The sequence below is a fragment of the Natrix helvetica genome (genome assembly GCF_964273705.1).
Source record: "Natrix helvetica genome assembly, chromosome: 2".
Lineage (NCBI taxonomy): Eukaryota > Metazoa > Chordata > Lepidosauria > Squamata > Natricidae > Natrix > Natrix helvetica.
Genome location: NC_138552.1, coordinates 288,542,877 through 288,561,054, shown reverse-complemented (window position 1 = coordinate 288,561,054; position 18,178 = coordinate 288,542,877). Strand labels below are relative to the sequence as shown.

At 47.2% G+C, this 18,178-nt stretch overlaps 1 protein-coding gene and 1 long non-coding RNA gene across 6 annotated transcripts in view; both read left to right on the top strand.

Annotated features, from left to right (window-relative positions):
* The window catches only part of LOC309388215, a 175,014-nt gene that overhangs the window by 66,725 nt on the left and 90,111 nt on the right, over positions 1–18,178 (top strand). The gene's annotated exons all lie outside the window — the stretch shown is intronic.
* The window catches only part of CUEDC1 (CUE domain containing 1), a 108,242-nt gene continuing 90,111 nt past the window's right edge, over positions 48–18,178 (top strand). For 3 of the 5 annotated variants that reach the window (XM_081945347.1, XM_081945348.1, XM_081945342.1), the window contains exon 1: positions 48–1,069. The gene's annotated coding sequence lies outside the window, so the exon portion shown is untranslated. Of the gene's footprint in view, positions 1,070–1,756; positions 1,774–3,281; positions 3,376–18,178 lie in introns of those variants that run through there. The other 2 variants (XM_081945345.1, XM_081945344.1) reach the window with 2 other exon arrangements.

Sequence of the window (18,178 nt, the reverse complement as noted above, 5' to 3'; positions counted from 1 at the left end):
GAATAGTATAGAATAGAATAATATTGAATTAAATTCTTTATTGGCCAAGTGATTGGACATACAAGGAAATTGTCTTTGGTGTATCTTCTCTCGGTGTACATAAAACAAGACACATTTGTCAAGAACCATAAGGCACAACCCTTAATGATAGTCATAGGGTACAAATAAGCAATCAGGAAACAATATCAATACAAATCATAAGGGTACAAGCAACAAAGTTACAGTCCTGCAGTCACAAGTGGGAGGAGATGGGTGATAGGAACAATGAGAAGACTAATAGTAATGCAGCCTTAGTGAATAGTTTGACAGCGGTGAGGAAATTATTTGTTTAGCAGAGTGATGGAAAGGGGTGAGACTAGATGACCTCTACAGACACTCCCACCCCCAGGATGAGCTGACCGAGTCCAGCCCAAGAGCAGTGCCCTCTCCCTCATTCCCTCTCCCTCCATGCTGCTTCCCGTCCCAATCGTCTGGGCAGCAATAATCAACCCTGTCCCATCCCTTCTTCCCAAATCCGTGTCACTCGCGGCGGGGCAAGCCTTCCCACGGGCGTGTGTGTGTTTTTGTGTGTGTCTGTGCTTTGTGTGTTTTGTGATTTCTGTGTGTGTTTTGTGATTGTTGCATGTTTTGTGTGTGTTTTGTGATTTCTGTGTGTGTTTTGTGTGTGTTTTTGTGATTTCTGTATGTTTTGTGTGTGTTTTGTGATTTCTGTGTGTTTTGTGATTTCTGTGTGTGTTTTGTGTGAGTGTGTTTTGTGATTTCTCTGTGTGTGTGTTCGAGCTGCATTTCAAACCCTCGGCCGCTAGGCTGGGAAAAGGAAGGGGGGAAAAAAAGGAGGAGGAGGGAGGGGAAAGGCGAAGGGAGACCCAGCCAGCCCGGCCTTATACGATCCGCTCCGGCGTGATTGCAACGGGGCTCCGAGCGCGCAGCCAGCACCGCCGCCGCCGCCGTCGCCGTCGCCGTCTTCATCCCGGCCTGAAAGGGAACGGATCGACTCCGGCACTGGCGGGGGAGCCTTTCGGACGGAGGACGGAGCCCGAGGAAAGGGGGCCAACTTGAGCAAACTAACGTAGGTGGCTACAGGGCGGAGGGGTGTTGGTGGTGGCGGCGGAGGGTCCCTCCAGCCTGGCTGGCAGCCGCCGAGATCGGCCGTCCCATTCCCTCTGCTGCTGCTGCTGCTTCTTCCGGCCGAGCGGGGCCCTGCCCGGGCTGCGAGGACGGAGCTGAATCCCCCCCGCCGCTTGCCTTTGTGCGCTCCGGGCTCCGCCGATCGCGCCGCGCCCGCCCCCTCGTTCGCCTGGCTGCGCACCGCCGAGCCCACGCGGCCTTTCGGAGCCAGCCGTTTTCCCCCCTGCCCGGGCTCGGCACGAGCAACCGCTGGCCTCTCGCCTGCCCGCCGATTTGGAAAGGGCCGGGCGGCGTGGGGGTGGTGGTGGATTGGGATGGCTTCCCCCGCGGACCCAGGGAGCGCCAGCAGCGGCATCCGGCTGGAAGGCAGCCTTTGCGCTAAGCTGAAAGGAGGGAAAGCCCGGTGGGCGAGCGCACCTGGCCCGCTTTGCTGAGAGCAGAGGAAGAACAGGATGGGAGGGTACCTTTGAGGTCTTCTAGTCCACTCCGCTCTGCTCAAGCAGGGCGGGGAAAGCAAGCGAGTGGGCGGACGGGTGGCTGGAAGCTCGGAGCGGGGAACCGGGAGACAGGCTGGCGTCCCGGCTCCGGCTCCTGGCTCGGAAAGCCTCCGTGGGAGAAGGGGGACAGGGCTTCCCCTCGTTACAGGTAGGCTTTGACTTGGGGCCACCGTTCAGTCCCGATATATTTCTGCTGCTAAGCGAGACAGTTGTTCGGTGAACTTCTTTGCCCCGTTTTGCGACCTTTCTTACCACGGTGGTGCAGTTAGTAGCAGGGTTTTGCGAAGTGGTGCCTCTGGCTTTGGCTTGTCGGAAGGTCGCAAAAAGAGGGAATCACGTGACTCCGGGATACTGTGTCAGTCATAAATCCGAGTCAGTTTGCCAAGCGTCTGAATTTTAAAAGCACATGACCATGGATGTGCTGCGGTGGTCATAAGTGTGAAAAATGGTCACAGGGCACTTTTTTCCCAATGCCGTTGTAACGTTGAATGGTCACTAATTGAACTGTTGTAAGTTGGGGACTACCTGTAGTTCAGGAGGAGGTGGAAGAAATCTCCAGCAGCGACTATATCCTTCTCTTGCTCCGTCCCACGTCATCTCCTTTTCAACAGCTAATCCATACGACACCCCTGCAAAGTAGGCCTGCGGGATTGTTCCTAGATCACTGAAGACTCAGTTGAGGGCAGTAAAGAACAGTTCAAATACTTGTTAATCAGGTGGCAATGCTTTTTTATTTATTTTACTTATAGCATTTAAAATAGCTGCCCATTCTGATTTTGTGACTATTCACGGGACAAAAACTAAACATGAAATAATAGAACAATGTTACAGGTAGTCCTCAATTTACAACATGTGGAATTGGAACTTGCTAGAAGAAGTGGCTCTTAAGTGAGTCGCTCTCAACTTTAGACTGTTTTTTGCCACCGTTGTTAAATGACTGGCCTGGTTGTTAAGCAAATCCACAAAACCTAAACATGAAATAATAGAACAACGTTACAGGTAAGTCCTTAATTTAAAACAAGTGGAATTGGAACTGGCTAGATGAGGTGGCTGTTAAGTGAGTCTCACTCAATTTTAGGACTTTTTTTTGCCACTGTTGTTAAATGACTGGCGTGGTCGTTAAGCAAATCCACCTCCCCCATTGACTTTACTGGTCAGAAGCCAGCAGGGAAGGTCACATGGCGATCACGTGACCCCCCCCCCCATGCCATAACTATCCTAAATACATGTGGTTGCCAGGTGCTCTAATTTTGACCATGTGACCCACAGGAACTCTGCTGTGATTGTTTAGCGGGAGGACTGATTGCAAATCACTTTTTTGAATGCTGTCGTAGATGGTTATAAGTTGAAAACTACCTGTACAACAAAGCAGACGGTGTGTGTGTGTGTGTGTCTGAAAACCAGAATCCCATCAAACCAAGCAGGTGAGATTCTGCCAAGATCTCAGCCCTGTTGCCAGAAAAAGGAGCCAAGTTTTCAAGGCTTTCTGGAAAGCTAATGGGGTTGAGAGCTCAGGTTGGTCAATTAAGCGCTAGCAAGTTGGGCTTTGTTTCTTTGGCAACGATCTGTCACCCTCCTCAACCACGTCTGATGAAGTCAGGGCAACCTTTTGTAGCCCTGTGCCGAGATCCAGATTCAAAGGTGATTCAGTGTTTGTGGGTGTCTGTGTAACATCTGCCGTTCACAAAGCTCACCTGTATGTGGGCTCCTGCAGGAAAACATGTGTCTGAGTTACGTGGAGGGCCAACAGGTGAGATACGCATGTCCTTACCTGCTCCAGATTGACTTTTCTCCTTCAAACCATCCAGGACTAGTAGTGTGTGTGTGTGTGTGCATGCATGCGTGCGTGCGTGCGTGCGTGCGTGCATTTTTAAATACTGTGTATGAATACAGGATATGTCATTTACATGGGATATGTCAGTTGCATGTCCTTACCTGCTCCAGATTGACTTTTCTCCTTCAAACTGGATTTCTACCTGGGACTAGTAAGTGTGTGTGTGTGAGTGTGTGTGTGTGTGTGTGTGTGTGTGTGAGAGAGAGAGAGAGAGAGAGAGAGATGGAGGGAGAGATGGAGGGAGAGAGGGAGGGAGACACATTTTCGAATACAGTGTATGAATACAGGATGTCACTTACATGGGATATGTCAGTTGCATGTCCTTACCTGCTCCAGATTGACTTTTCTCCTTCAAACTGGATTTCTACCCGGGACTAGTAAGAGGGTTTGCTCGGAAGGTCATTTTGAGCGCTCTGAAGGCTACAGGGAAGCTCATGAAGGCTCCGGAGAGCCTCCGGGGGGGGGGGGGGGCAGGGGAGGCTCTTTTCGCCTTCCCCAGGCTCCTATAAAGCCTCTGGAGCTTGGGGAGGGCGAAAAATGGCTTTAAAAAAGGGTGAACTCATCTGGCCAGTGCGTGCATGTGCGCTGGCCAGCTGACAGGGCAGCACCTCACGTGCCCTGACAAATGGCTCCACGTGCCACAGGTGTCACGTGTGCCATAGGTTCGCCATCAGTTCTAACATCTCCTTCCCCTAGAACGTAATTTGAGAAGCCATCAAATCTATTTGAGGAAAGCTGAGATTGTTGACTGCTAGCCAAGAAAGCTCTATACTTTGACTCTGTTTCCAAGTTCTCAGGTTTTTGGGACTCCAGCCCAGCCAACTTGAAGTCCAGACAAGATAGGGAACCAGCTGACACATTGAGGTCTTGGAAGAGCCAATATTTGTGGTCAAACCTTCTTCTTGGTAGTAGGGTTGGCGTGTCAAGTAAAGGGCTGGTGTTCTTTTTAGAAGCAGGAAAAGAGAATCATCCACAGGTTGGAAAATTACTATAATTGCAGCATAATAATATACTACACAGCGGTGACACTGTGACATCTAACATTGAAGGAAAGGTAATGTTTATTATATTAGTAGAGATAAAAGTCTCCCTTGAGATCAGCTCCTTGATCCTGCTTATGTTGCCACCTTGGCAATAACAACAGAAGCAGTGTCCCACTGTCTTTATCTAGAGCGGGGTGTCCAAACTTTAAGACTTGTGGACTTCAACTCCCAGAATTCCCCAGCCAGCTGGCTGGGGAATTCTGGGAGTTGAAGTCCACAAGTCTTAAAGTTCCCAAGTTTGGACACCCCTGATCTAGAGTGTCTTTCTAACTTGTTTATTAAATGTATGCCCAAGCTCTAAGCCAGGGGTGGGGAACTAATGATCTAGACTGGTATTTCTCAACTTTTAAACTGGGTGGACTTCAACTCCCAGAATTCCCTAGCAAGCATGCACCTGGGAAAAGAGCCTTCTCTGTTTTGGCTCCCTCCCTTTGGTGCATCATTCCTTAAGAAATAAGATTGAGCCCGCCTTTTTGTTATTCATGCACAGAAGCATCCGGGCGGATAGGCGGAGCCTCCCACCGCCACCACTACCAGTTGGCCTGAACTGGGCTGAATCAAGAGCGACCCACCTCTGGGTGTCATGTGATGTATCGGAACTTCCCCCCCCTCTTCGCTAAACTGGGCTTGGGCATGGCCAGTACATGATCCATCAGCTGTAGATCATTCCTGACAGCAACAAGAACATACATTCAATTACATTAAAACAAAACACTGTCCTGATAGAGAGCTAGTTTTTGATTTAATCAATTTCCTGGGTTTAATAAAGGGCATTAACCCAAAACCAAACTCCATCATGCAGTTACAAAAAGCAAGGCTAAACCTTACCGGATTAAAATGTGACACTACTAATTTTTTACGTTATCTGGTAAAGCAGGTTGTGTGAATACACCCATAGTATATTAACCAGGAATAGAGGAAAGGATAAGTTTAGTCAGCAGAGGTATGTCTCTCCTTAATCTTTGTTTCAATTCCAGTTTTTCCAGGTGTAGCTGAGGTAGATACTTGCCTAAATCCTGGAGAGGCATCAACCCAATTAGATAATCTGGAGCCTTGCAGGTGTTTTAGATTTTATGTCTGTGGTAATAACCCATTGCAGCCAGTGGCAAGAAACACTTGATTTTAATCCAAAACATCAGGAGGTACCAGATTCTGTAACCCAAGGTTTCCCAAGATTATTTAAAAATGTTTGGACTTCAACTCCCCAAATTCCTTACCCACTGAGTTTTTCTGCGAGTTGAAGTCCACGTGGCTTAAAATGGCTAAACTTGGGAAACGCTGCTCTCATACCTGAATTTGAACATTGGAGTAGGTTTTGTTTTAGAAAACCAGGCCTACCTTTACAGCAGGGGTGTCAAACCTGTGGCCCACGGGCCGGATACGTCGCGCCCTTGCCGTGCCCATTCCCGTTTTAGCGAACTGCAAATCTACAAAAGATGGTGGCTGACATTACTTTTGTCTTATGAATATTTAATATTAACTCAATCCTTCCTTCATCCCTCCCTCCCTCCCTTCCTCCTTTTTCCTTCCTTCCTTCCTTCCTTCCTTCCTTCCTTCCTTCCTTCCTTCCTTCCTTCCTTCCTTCCTTCCTTCCTTCCTTCCTTCCGGCATAATCTGCACAAAGATTTTGGTACAATAAGAAAAACAAGAACAAAACTCGTAAGTTCTTTCTGTCGCTTTCTCTATTCTTTTCCACATCCCCCCCAACTGATCTTATCTATATCCAGAGGTGGTATGCTGCTAGTTTGCATTGGTTCAGATGAACCGGTAGTAGTGGCGTCACAAGGCTCCGCCCACTCACCCTGATGTCATCACGGACTTTCTGTGCATGTACGCGCTCCCGCTACCGAACCAGTAGTGAAAAGAATAGAATACAATTACTGTCTCTATCCCTCTGCTCTTCCTGACACCTGCCTGTTTATTTGACACTTTTGGTCAATGACTGCAATAGAGAATATGGACAATATTTATCTTTTGTCATTTTTCTTTTCATCTGATTCTATTTATCTGTGTAAATATCTTCATTTACCTTGTGGGAGGAACCAGTGTAATGGTTCAGGAATTTACACATCCTCTTTCATCTCTATTTCTAAATGTTTTAATTTTCTTTATAATTAAATGTATATCCTGTTTTTATTTTATACAACTTAAGGCAGAGTACAAAATGCCCCTCCCTCCTCTTTATCCACATCAATACTATGAGATGGATTGGACTGAGAGAGAGAGCGCGACTGGCCCAAAGTCACCCAGCTGGCTTTCATGCCTAAGGCAGGACTAGAATCAGGGATGGGATTAGCCAGTTCGGACTGGTTCAGGCGAACCGGATGTTAATTTTAATCTGCTTTGCCGAACCGGTAGTTGCAAGGACTGGTTGACCCCACCCACCCTTTCCTTCCCTTCCCAGGAGTCTCCACGCAGCCCGTTTTAGATGGCAGGGAAGTGCAGGTGAAAAATGGGGCCTACCGGAAGTCCAGAAACGGGCTCATTTCTGGCCTCCGGAGGGCCCCTGGAGCCCGGGGGAGGCCATTTTTGCCCTTCCGGAGGCTCGAGGAAACCCTCTGGAACCTGGGGAGGGTGAAAAAAGGGCCTATCGAATGTACTGGAAGTCCAGAAATGGGCCCGTTTCTTGCTTCCGGAGCCTGGGGGAGGCCATTTTCACCCTCCCGGAAGCTTAAGGAAAGCCTCCAGAGCCTGGGGAGGGCAAAAACACCCCCCATGGTGCAGGAAGCCTACTAGGCCACACACCCATGGCCATGCCCACCCAGCAACCAGGTAGAGAACTGGTTGCTAAACTTTTTCAATCCCACCCCTGACTAGAACTCACGGTCTCCTGGGCTTGTGTTCCTAAAGTGAGGATAATACACACACTCTTGATTTCTAGTGCAGGACCACCGTCATTATATTAAAGTGGTGTACATGCACCAACCCTTTTTTGTAGTCTGGTTCACACTGTCCTGTTGTATAATAGTTGAGTACTACACAGTTGTGGGACCAGGATGAAAGATTGAAAGTCTCAAGTCTTCTGCCCCAGAGGTTCTGTGGGTTTGTACATCTCGCCTCTCTTTCCTAGCTTGGTAGTTCTTGTGTCACCACTTATCTTCCATGGGAATGCCACCACCTGGTGTCTTGATGAGCGAGATGAAGGAGATAGGAGAACCACAGCCTGTGTAACCTGTACGTCTGCTTTTGAGTCAATGTTGACTCCTAGTGACTGCTTGGACAAGTCCTTGCAGTTGTCTTGGTAAGATTTTAGAAGTGATTTTGGCTTTGCCTGAAAAAGGGAGATTTAGTCGCCTGGTTAAGCCCAGCAGGATACAAACCAGGAGACTGTGAGTTCTAGTCCTGTCTTAGGTGTGAAAGCTAGCCAGGTGGCTTTGGGCCGGTCATTCTCTCTTACCCCAACTCAACCTTAGAAGGTTGATGTTGTGGGAACAATAGGAAGAGGAAGATGTTTTGGATATGTTTGCCGCCTTGAGTTATTTATAAAAACAATAAAGGTGGGATTAGGTTTAAAATAAGATTTTAGATTTAAAATAATCTAATTTTTCTAAATCAGGGGTGTCAAACTCAATTTCATTGAGGGGCGCATCAGGGATGTTATTGACCTTGGGGCGGGGTGCGTGGCCGACTGGGTTAGGCATGGCCAGTTTGATGTCACTTCCCAAACTGCTGGCCTGATGTTTCCTCTTCGCATTAGGTAGACCGGATCGAAGCGACGCGGGCCAGCCTCTTACATTTTCCAGGACGGCCCCCACGGACTGCATCCAAACACATTTGTGGGTCGTATCCAGCTCGCAGGCCTTGTGTTTGACACCTCTGATCTAAATAAATAGACGTTATCCCTCCACCAGTGTGTCGATTAGTGGCCTCCATTCTTTTGGGCACCAGGGACCGGTTCCATGGAGAGAGTGTTGTGGCCCGCCAGCGGCCAGTGGGGCTGGCAGCAGATTCGGACAGTGAGGAGGAGGTTGAGGAGGAACCTGGGCCAGTCCTGGAGTCTGGGGAAGGCTCTGATGAGGGCTCTGTGTCGGAGGCAGAGATAGGGCCAGGGCCATCTGACAGTTATCAGCTGCCTTCAGAGTCAGACATCAGTGAGGCAGAGGAACAGCTGGAGCCTGTTCCTAGTGTGCGCATACACAGAGTTGCCAGATGAAGGGAAGAGCTAAAGAACAGGGGTCGACTTGGGAGTAAGGCCGCAGTTGGACGAGGAATGGCCCTTCCCAGAGGAAATAAAAGAAGAGCAAAAGGGGAGTTTGCAGGAGACAATTAGTTCGCTTACTTGGTTGGTGACTCTCTGAGACGCCTTGCCAAGTTTTACAGATATCGGCCTGGCAGCTCTCCAAGCCAGATAAGGTCTGCGATTGTAAATCCTCCCTTGAAAGACTTTGCTGGATGTGAATGAGCAGAATTCACAGTCAATTAGTAAAAGGGGTTTTTGTTGGGACAAGGAGTTTTGCTTCCGGCTCTCGGGAAGCCTAGGTCAGAACAGAGAGGTTTTCCCGTGGACCGGAGGGGGTGTGGTTTTACATGCTACTCGCATTCCATGGATGGGGCTTCGTTTGTTTGCGCGGCCTGGTTCCTGACATGCCTGTGGCAGTCCACCGACCAAGAGTTGGGGACCCCTGACCTAGAGAAGGTGTCTTCCTGAAATCAGAGGCTAGAGGAGAATTTTACAACTCTGTTGGTTCTTGCCATTTTTCTCCTCTTCCTCCTGCAATCCCCCCTTCCTTTTACTTCTACTTAGGACTTCTACTTGGAGAAGAGGAGAGATCTCTGCTTTGGTTATGTGATAAAGCCAGCATCTCTCCCTAGGAGGATCCTGCTTAAAATAAATATTCCCGGTCTGGACAGCAGCTGTTAATCTTGTGAACTGGGACTCGGAACTCACAGCATGTTAAATTGCCTCTGCTTCTACAGCTTTCAACAGCTCAATGGGTGTTTCACCTAGTCATTTTTCTATTTGGCAAGCTGGTTTATTCCTTCTCATCCCTCACTGTGTAATGGGAGTTGAGTTTGCAGGAGGGGGAAAAAAAGAATCTATTCCGTCCAGTTCCCGAATAGATTTTTTTCCTGCAAATGTTTCTGCTGTTCTGCAACCTCATTGTAAAGGATTTCACAATAGCTTTTTCTTCTTCCTTTAATTTTTCCCTTCTTTTTTGCCTCTATTTGATTCCATTTGTGATCATTCATACTACTTTGGTTGTATTCCCCCCCCTCCCCTCCCCCGTGATTTCTCTGGTATTCTTGAAAACATTTCTCAAATGGCTTTTTTGATAATTTTATTTTATTTGGTGCCGTTCTTGATTGATATACCCTTGTCCTTTCTTATTTGATACTAGCTGATAAGCTGGCGCTGCCCAGGTATTTATTTATCCCAACCCTCCTTCCATAAATGTCACCGCAATTTCTAATGTTGGATTTTTCCCCTTACCAGAGGGAGCCCCCTTATAAAGTACTGTGAAGTCTTTACTATGGCAACTCCACAGGTTTTTACAGTAGAATCCATTTTACGGCAGTACGGTAGAAGCAATTTGAAGGCACAACAGGCTGTATCTTAACAGAACACCCCCCCGAGGGGTGTTAGGAATGTCTTACCCCCACAATATTTGTTTTCAGATATAGATATAGATAGATAGATGATAGATAGATAGATAGATAGATAGATAGATAGATAGATAGATAGATAGATAGATAGATAGGTAGATAGATGATAGATAGATGATAGATAGATAGATAGATAGATAGATAGATAGATAGATAGATAGATGATAGATAGATGATAGATAGATAGATAGATAGATAGATAGATAGATAGAGATAGATAGATAGATAGATAGATAGATGATAGATAGAAAGTTTGTTTTCAGAGTGGTTGGGGAATTCTGGGAGTTGAAGTCCACACATCTTAAAAATGTTGGCTGGAGAATTCTGGGAACTAATATCCACACTTCTTAAAATGTACGGACTGCGGAATTCTGGGAGTCCATACATTTCCAAGTTGCTGAGTTTGAGAAACACCGCCCTAAGGCTTCCATCATCTGTCTTTCACTGATTAGCATAATCAGTGACTGCTTCTTGGAACTTTTCTTTGAAATTATAATATTTTTCCTGCTTTCACAATATCTCTTATCTCCCGCCATAAGACTTCAAGTTCTCTTTTGCAAGTATATTGAATCTGTTCCTTTCACAGATCATACACATGTCTAGTTTAATAGAAAGTAGGACTAGGGGAGACATGATAGCAGTGTTCCAATATCTCAGGGGTTGCCACAAAGAAGAGGGAGTCATACTATTCTCCAAGGCACCTGAGGGTAGAAGAAGAAGCAATGGGTGGAAAGTAATCAAGGGAGATAGAGATGGAAATGGGGAGGGAGATAGAAATGGAAATGGGGAGGGAGATAGAGATGGAAGGAGATAGAGATGGAGAAGGAGAGAGAGATGGAGGGAGAGAGAGATGAAGAGAGAGATGGAGATGGAGCTAGAGATGGAAGGAGATAGAAATGGAGGGAGAGATGAAGATGGAGATGGAGGGAGAGAGATGGGAGGAGATAGAGATGGAGAGAGAGAGATGGAAGGAGATAGAGTTGGAAGCAGATGGGGTGGAGGGAGAGAGGGGGGGGAGAAGGGGGAGGGAAATAGGGAGGGAGAGAAAGAGCTAGATAGATGGAGGCAGACAGACAGACAGACGTTCTCCATGATGATCTGTCCTTAACTTGTTCTTTCAAGTCTCCCAATTATGTATCCATTGCTACCAGAACTGAGTCCTTCTTTCTTGCAGTTGGACCGCCTCCTTTTCTCTTGTGTTCTACCTTTCCCAGCATTAGAGCCTTTTCCCCGAAAGCAGGATCTTTGCATAATCTCTCCAAAAAAGGATAATTTGAGCTGAAAGCCAACGAACCATCCTCAGCTCAACCCACCCACCCCCAATTCAACCCTTACTTCTCCCAATGTAGCTTCTTCCCCAGCTGAGTGCAAGCAGCCTCCCCTTGCTTCCCCACAGCACTCCACAAAGCTTCTCTTCCCTTTATGTTTTTAAAAACAGCTTTAAACGGCCTTGGGAGGAACGCAGCTCCTATATGACGCTGAATGATCTGTTTTTCCTCACTTGAGAGTTTCCATGGACGTACAGAACAATCTACTCGGGAACGAAAGAACAACCTGTTCCTTTTTTTGCTTTGATTATTGCAGCATTTAGATCAAAGGGGGAGGGGAGGGGAGGGAAAAGCCCGTGTAAATGTCAAAGGAGACCATGGGAGGGAAGGAAGGGAGGGAGGGTGAAGACATCCATGTGTGCAAAAATCTGGGAAAGCAAAGGAGAGGCACGGAGGGCCCAAAAAGGAAAGAGGGAAGGCACTGGGAGGAGCCTTTTCTACATGGTGGGAAAGGGAAGCAGAACCTTCCCACCAAAGTGGTACCTATTTATCTACTCCCAATTGCATGCTTTTGAACTGCTAGGCGATCGGGAGGCAAGGTAGGAACGGGACTTGGGTCCTGTACCCAGGCCATCAGTTTGACAAGCGCAGCATCTTTAACCTCTGAGCCATTGCACCCCCTCCCCCCATCACAGTCATGGCTAACCTTTTTGATGTCGTGTGCCGAAAGCGTGCATGTACAACAACACACACGTGTGTGCCCACACCCATAATGCAATGCGTGCATGACAAAGTCCCACACATGACATCCCCCTTTGCATGTATGCGTGACCCCCGTGCTCCCCCGCGCATGTGTGCATGAGACCCCCCGTGTCCCATTTTGGGTCTAGCAGGCCTCCCTGCAGCCTCCTGGGACCAAAAATAGGGCACCGGGGGGGACGACACCGCAGCCCCTGTGGATGCATGTGCATCTCCCGCATCCCCCCCCCGTGCATGCATGGCAGAGACCCAAATATCAGCTGACTGGCAGGAGTTGCACATGCATGCACGGTGGAGCTGAGTGGGGCAACAGCTCGCGTACCCGCAGAGAGAGCTCCGCGTTCACCATCACGGCCCTATCATATCAAGACATAATGATCAGAAACTTCTATTCCTCCTTCAGACTTTGGCAGGCTGGTGTGGTGGCCTTGTGGATTTCTGGGAATGGGATCCTTGAACCGTATTATGGATATGGCATTCCAGCTGAAATAACCAGATCAGGAGAGGAATGGAAGCCAGTGGTGGCTTTCAAAATTTTTAGAGTCTCTTCTGTAGGTGTGGCCTGCTTTGTGGGAGTGGCTTGCCAGCCATGTGACCGGGTGGGGGGGTGGCTTTCCAGCCATGTGATCGGGTGGGAGTGGCTTGGCAGTCATGTGACGGTGGGCGTGACCAACTTGTAAAATGTGGTGAAACTCACTTAACAACACTCTTGCTTAGCAACCAAAATGTTGGCTCAGGAACTCTGGCATTGAAGTGTGCAAGTCTTAAAGCTGTCAAGTTACAAGACCCTTGCACTCCTAACCCTTTAGAAAAAAAACCCCAGGGGTGTTCAAACTTGACAGCTTTAAGACTTGTGGACTTCAACTCCCATAATTCCTCCTCTCGCTCTTCATCTTGATGATGTGCGGATGGGCGGGGGGAGGGAGCTGGAACCGGTTCTAAACGGACTGTAGATTTGTGGAACCTCTTCTATAGAAGAGGTTAGAACTGGCAGGAACCCACCCCTGTTCCACACATTCCTGAAAGTTACATTCTGCCCAAACTGCAGAGTTATTATTTGCCTGTTCCTTTTATAGGAGGCCTTATTAATGTCAGATGGACCAAACATGCTCTTCTAAACGACTGTTGCCATGAACCGAGGCCCCTCATGCTCAATCTGACTATCGCTTTGTCTCTTATTCCACCAGTGCGGTTCCATATGCAGAAAAGTCTGGAAAGTTCTAGTCTTTTAGAGGAAAGACCTAGAGACTAAAACATATGAAGAATGGTTGCAGGAACTGGGTATAGTGATAGCAGTATTCCAGTATTTGAGAGGCGGCCTCAAAGAGGGAGGTCAATTTATTTTCCAAAGCACCAGAAGAAGAAATGATGGAAACTCATCAAGGAGAGAAGCAACCTGGAATGGAGGAGAAACTTCCTAACAGTGAGGACAATTAACCAGTGGGAACAGCTTGCCACCAGAAGTTGTGGGTGCTTCATCGCGGGAGGTTTTTAAGAAAATGGACAGCAACTTGTCTCAAATTGTACAGGGCAGGGGTCGGCAAACTTAAAACACTCAAAGAGCCATTTGGACCCATTTCCCACAGAAAAGAAAACACCGGGAGCCACAAAGGTCCTAACCGGAAGCCCCCTGTTCAATTCTGGAGCTGACCGGAAGTTCAGTTCCCCCACCATAGAGTCTCCTCCTAGAGTGGCGTCCTTTTTCCTCTACCTGCCATAACCGAAAGCCCTATCAATTGTGGAGAAAACTAGAAAATCCTCCCCTTGCCAGAGTCTTCTCCTGGCGCACTGTGCTTCTCTCCCCACCCCCACCGGAAGCTCCTCTCAAAATTGTGGTGCCGACCGGTGACGGAGCCACAGCAAAGGGAGGAAAGAGCCACATGCGGCTCCAGAGCTGCATTTTGCTGGCCCCTGGTATAGGGTCTTCTATTTGAGCAGGGGGTTGGACTAGAAGACCTTGAAGGTCCTTCCAGCTCTATTCTGATTGACATTGGCTGCCATTAGCTTGCCCAAACATTCCATCAGTTGATTTTAGGCAGTGGTGGGTTGCTAAGAAAGGATTTTTCGAAATGACTGTCAAATCATAAGTATTTCTTACACGCTCTGATGCTAAGGAGTTGTACTCCCCTTCCCCATCTGAAAAGAACTCTGTTCCAACTGCCAGTTGTCTTATATTAACACGCTCTGATGCTAAGGAGTTAGACATTCTACTCCCCCTCCCCACCTGAAAAGAACTCTGTTCTGACTGCCAGTTGCCTCACATTCCGTTACCTCAGTTCAAACTGGCAGATGTTCCACTCAGGAGCAGTCTAGGATTCCTTACAGTACTAAACGTTGGTACCTCACCACAATGTCTATGCCTTCCACCTATGGAACTGCTTCCGGATTCCAGGCAGTGGGAGCGATATTCCCTTATGTGTTTCAATTACCGACCACCATTGAGCCACCGGAGTGAACTGGATTTCTTCTGCATTGCCTGATCACATAATTTCGTTGCAAAGCACGGGTATCCAGCTAGTTGACTGATAACAGTTCTCATCATCTAAATTCCTGTACTTAGAGTAGGCAAATAGAAGAAAATATCATCTGACTGACTTTAAGGGAGGTCCTCCACACTTTTCTACTTTACTGCAAATCAAAGAAGTGGTATTCAATAGGTTCTGACCAGTTCTGGAGAACTGGTAGCGGGAATTTTGAGTAATTCGGAGAACCGGTAAACACCACCTCTGACTGGCCCCACCCAGGGGTGGGTTCCTGTACCGGTTAGTACCGGTTCGCTTTATGCACGGTTTGAGCAGTTGACTGAAAATTGTTCTGCACATGCGCAGAAACATGCCGGCAATGGCAGAAGAAACCTGGGAACTGATTTGGGGGCCTGGCCTGGGTTGCTGCTGGTTCTGCGACTGATGCCAAATCACCACTATCTGTTCGGCCGAACCAGGAACAACCCACCTTTGGCCCCGCCCCCATCTATTCTCTGCTTCTTGAGTCCCAGCTGATCAGGAGGAAATGGGGGTTTTGCCGAAACCTTCCCCTGGAGTGGGGAGGGAATGGAGATTTTACAGTATCCTTCCCCTGCCACGCCCTCCAAGCCACACCCACCAAGCCATGCCATGCCTCGCCAACCAAGCCACACCCACAGAACTGGTAGTAAAAAAAAATGAATCCCACCACTGGAGTATCCCACTCCAATCTAAATTTCAGTAACGGGGATTTAACATCCGCTTTAAGTAGAAAGATCAGTAGAGAGACAAGAAGAGGGAAAAGTAATAGTAGGAGAATTGAATGCATGACTAAATCTTTTAATGTTGGAGATGTATTGCACCGAAGGTGTATGGAATAAAATAAAAATGCCATTCATTTTGTATTAAGATATGGTTTTCCTCAGCTAGAGTTGTTGAAATAAGCTATAAATATCTGGGTTTTACCTATTGTACTAATCCATAAATCAGAATTTTTGAACTGTAACAGCTGGATTACATGCTAAACTGTTAGTCTTGCTGAAATATATTGTGAGAGCTCAGTCACTACACTAGCAAGCAATGAAGGCATATGGGGCAGTAATGGGAATTGCATAATTTTTTAGGGTGTTTTGCCTATGGCAAACATTTTTGTGGTCAGACATTTGTTTCACCCTGTTGATTCTTTAAAAAAATATATCTTCTTCTCTTGTCTTACCTGTTGTATTTGGTTCTGTTTTTATTAAATTGCAATTTGGGGAAATGGTTTTTGTCTTTTGAAATGTACAAATGTAGAATTCTTTATTGGCCAAGGGTGATTGGACACACAAGGAATTCGTCTTTGGTGCATATCAGGGGTAGGTTCCAGCTGCTGCTACTGCTGGTTCCCTCAGGGACGCACAGTACTTTTACATGCACAGTACTTTTAAAAAAATGCTTCTGCACATGCGCAGAAACAAAAAAACAAGATGCCCCGCTGAGAGAACCAGTTCGGCGGTGTGGCAGGCTGAGTTACTACCGTATTTTTCAGAGTATAAGACACACCAGAGTATAAGACGCACCAAGGCTTTGAAGAGGCAAATTAAAAAAAAGTTTTTTTGCACTCTGCAGGCCTCCCCAAAACAGCCTGTTTTTCGTGAAAATGGGCCAGGTTTTTTTTAAAGGGCATGAATAGCCTTTAGGAGGCTTATTGAGTGTTCCTGGGGGCTGGGGGGGGGGTTAAAATTAAGCAAAAACGGCCCGTTTTACACTCGTTTCTGTCCTCCCCAGCCCCCAGGAGCGCACTGCAAGGCTCCTAAAGGCAATGCATGGCCATTTTGATGAAGGGGGCGGTGTTTCGGGAGGCAAAAAATGCTGTATTCAGTGTATAAGACGCACCCAGATTTTCAGCCTCTTTTTTGAGGGAAAAAGGTGCGTCTTATGCTCCGAATAATACGGTAGCTATTTGGCCAAACGGGGCCAAACTGGTAGGAACCCATATGCTCTCAGTGTACAAAAGGAGATTCAAATGCATTCATCAAGAATCGTAAGGTACAACGCTTAATGTTAGTCATAGGGTACAAAGAAGCAATCAGGAAACAAAGCAAACTCAGCTTCAGGGCCTAGTATGTATGATCCACACAACCCATTTCCTGCTTCTTTGCCAGCAATTGCTACTAGCATCATGAGACAGAAGTGACTTATTTCCCCATGCAACTGAGAGGGACTGACTGGGTTCCTGCCTTTATAACCAGGTGACCCGGTTTCCGATTGGTCTTCGTCTGAACTGGAGTTTGATTGGTGAAGGCTCTGATCTCTGATTGGTTCTCTTTGTTGGCGCCTGATCTTGATTGGTCATTTCAGGTATGGGTTCCTGATTGGTCTTTTGTTAGAAGCCAGACCACTTGGCTTTATCACGATAAAGACGAGAGCCTACTACTCCGTCCTTGTTCTATTGACTGTGTAGCAATTGCTGGTAGTATTTTCCTTGTAAAAAAAACCCCGAAGTTGAATTTCCAAACCAATAGTCCTGCTTGATGTATAAAATCTCATTAGAGTTAATGGAGAAGTTGGAGGGGGAGGAACTGTTCTCCTTCTCCTTAAGTTAATTACTGATTATAATGAATGTATCCCATGTAGTTGTTGCTGATTTGGAGTTTTCCTGCTTGGATGACCTTTAGCAATGAAGAAGAAATGTAGGATTATTAATGCTGAATGTGTAATCTTGCCAGGAAGTTTTGCAATTGGGAAGGGAACAAGGGAAATAGGGGAAGAGTTATTTTAATGCTTCCTGTGCCTAGGATTTCCTTTTTCCGTTTCAGTGTTAGTTTCCCTTTCGCCTTGCTGTTGGTGGTAGGTGGACTATCTCAGAAAGTGGACTATTCTCCTCCCCTGAAGTGGTTTCTTTTCGGCATCCCTTGATCATTTGTTGAAGTGGAACAAGGAAAGACAAGATGGGAAGGTCTATCTGGCCAGACCAGTTCTGCTGGAAAAAATAGGTAAAGGTCAGGGGTGGGATCCTACTGGTTTAACAACCAGTTCGCTGAGTGCGTGCTGTGCACAATATACAAAAACCTCTCCTTCTGTGTTACTGCTGGCGAGGAAAACAGCTGAAGCGCGGCAATCCACTCTGCCGCGCCGATCAGCCGGGCTTTGGAAAAGGAAATATAGGTGAATATAGCACAGGGGCAGGTGGGTGGGCCCAATTCAAAGTCAGAGCAAACCGGTTCGTTCCCAGCTGATAGTCGGAACTACCAGTTCGTCCAACCAGTCTGAACCAGTAGAATCCCACCCCTGGGAAAGGTGCTTTTCAAATGGCAACTGGACTTTCTTGGGTTTTTTTCCTTGAGAACATATCACTTTTTATCCAAGAAGCTTCTTCAGTTCTAACTGAATGGGGGAGAGGGGAGAGGATGAAAGGATTTATATATAAGGCATGGTGGGCAGTGGTTAGAATGCAGTATTGCAGGATGATTCTGCCGATTGTCAGCAGTTCAATCCTGGCTGAAGGTTGACTCAGCCTTCCATCCTTCTGAGGTTGGTAAAATGAGGACTCAGATTGTTGGGGGCCATAGGCTGACTCTGTCAACTGCTTAGAGGGGGACTG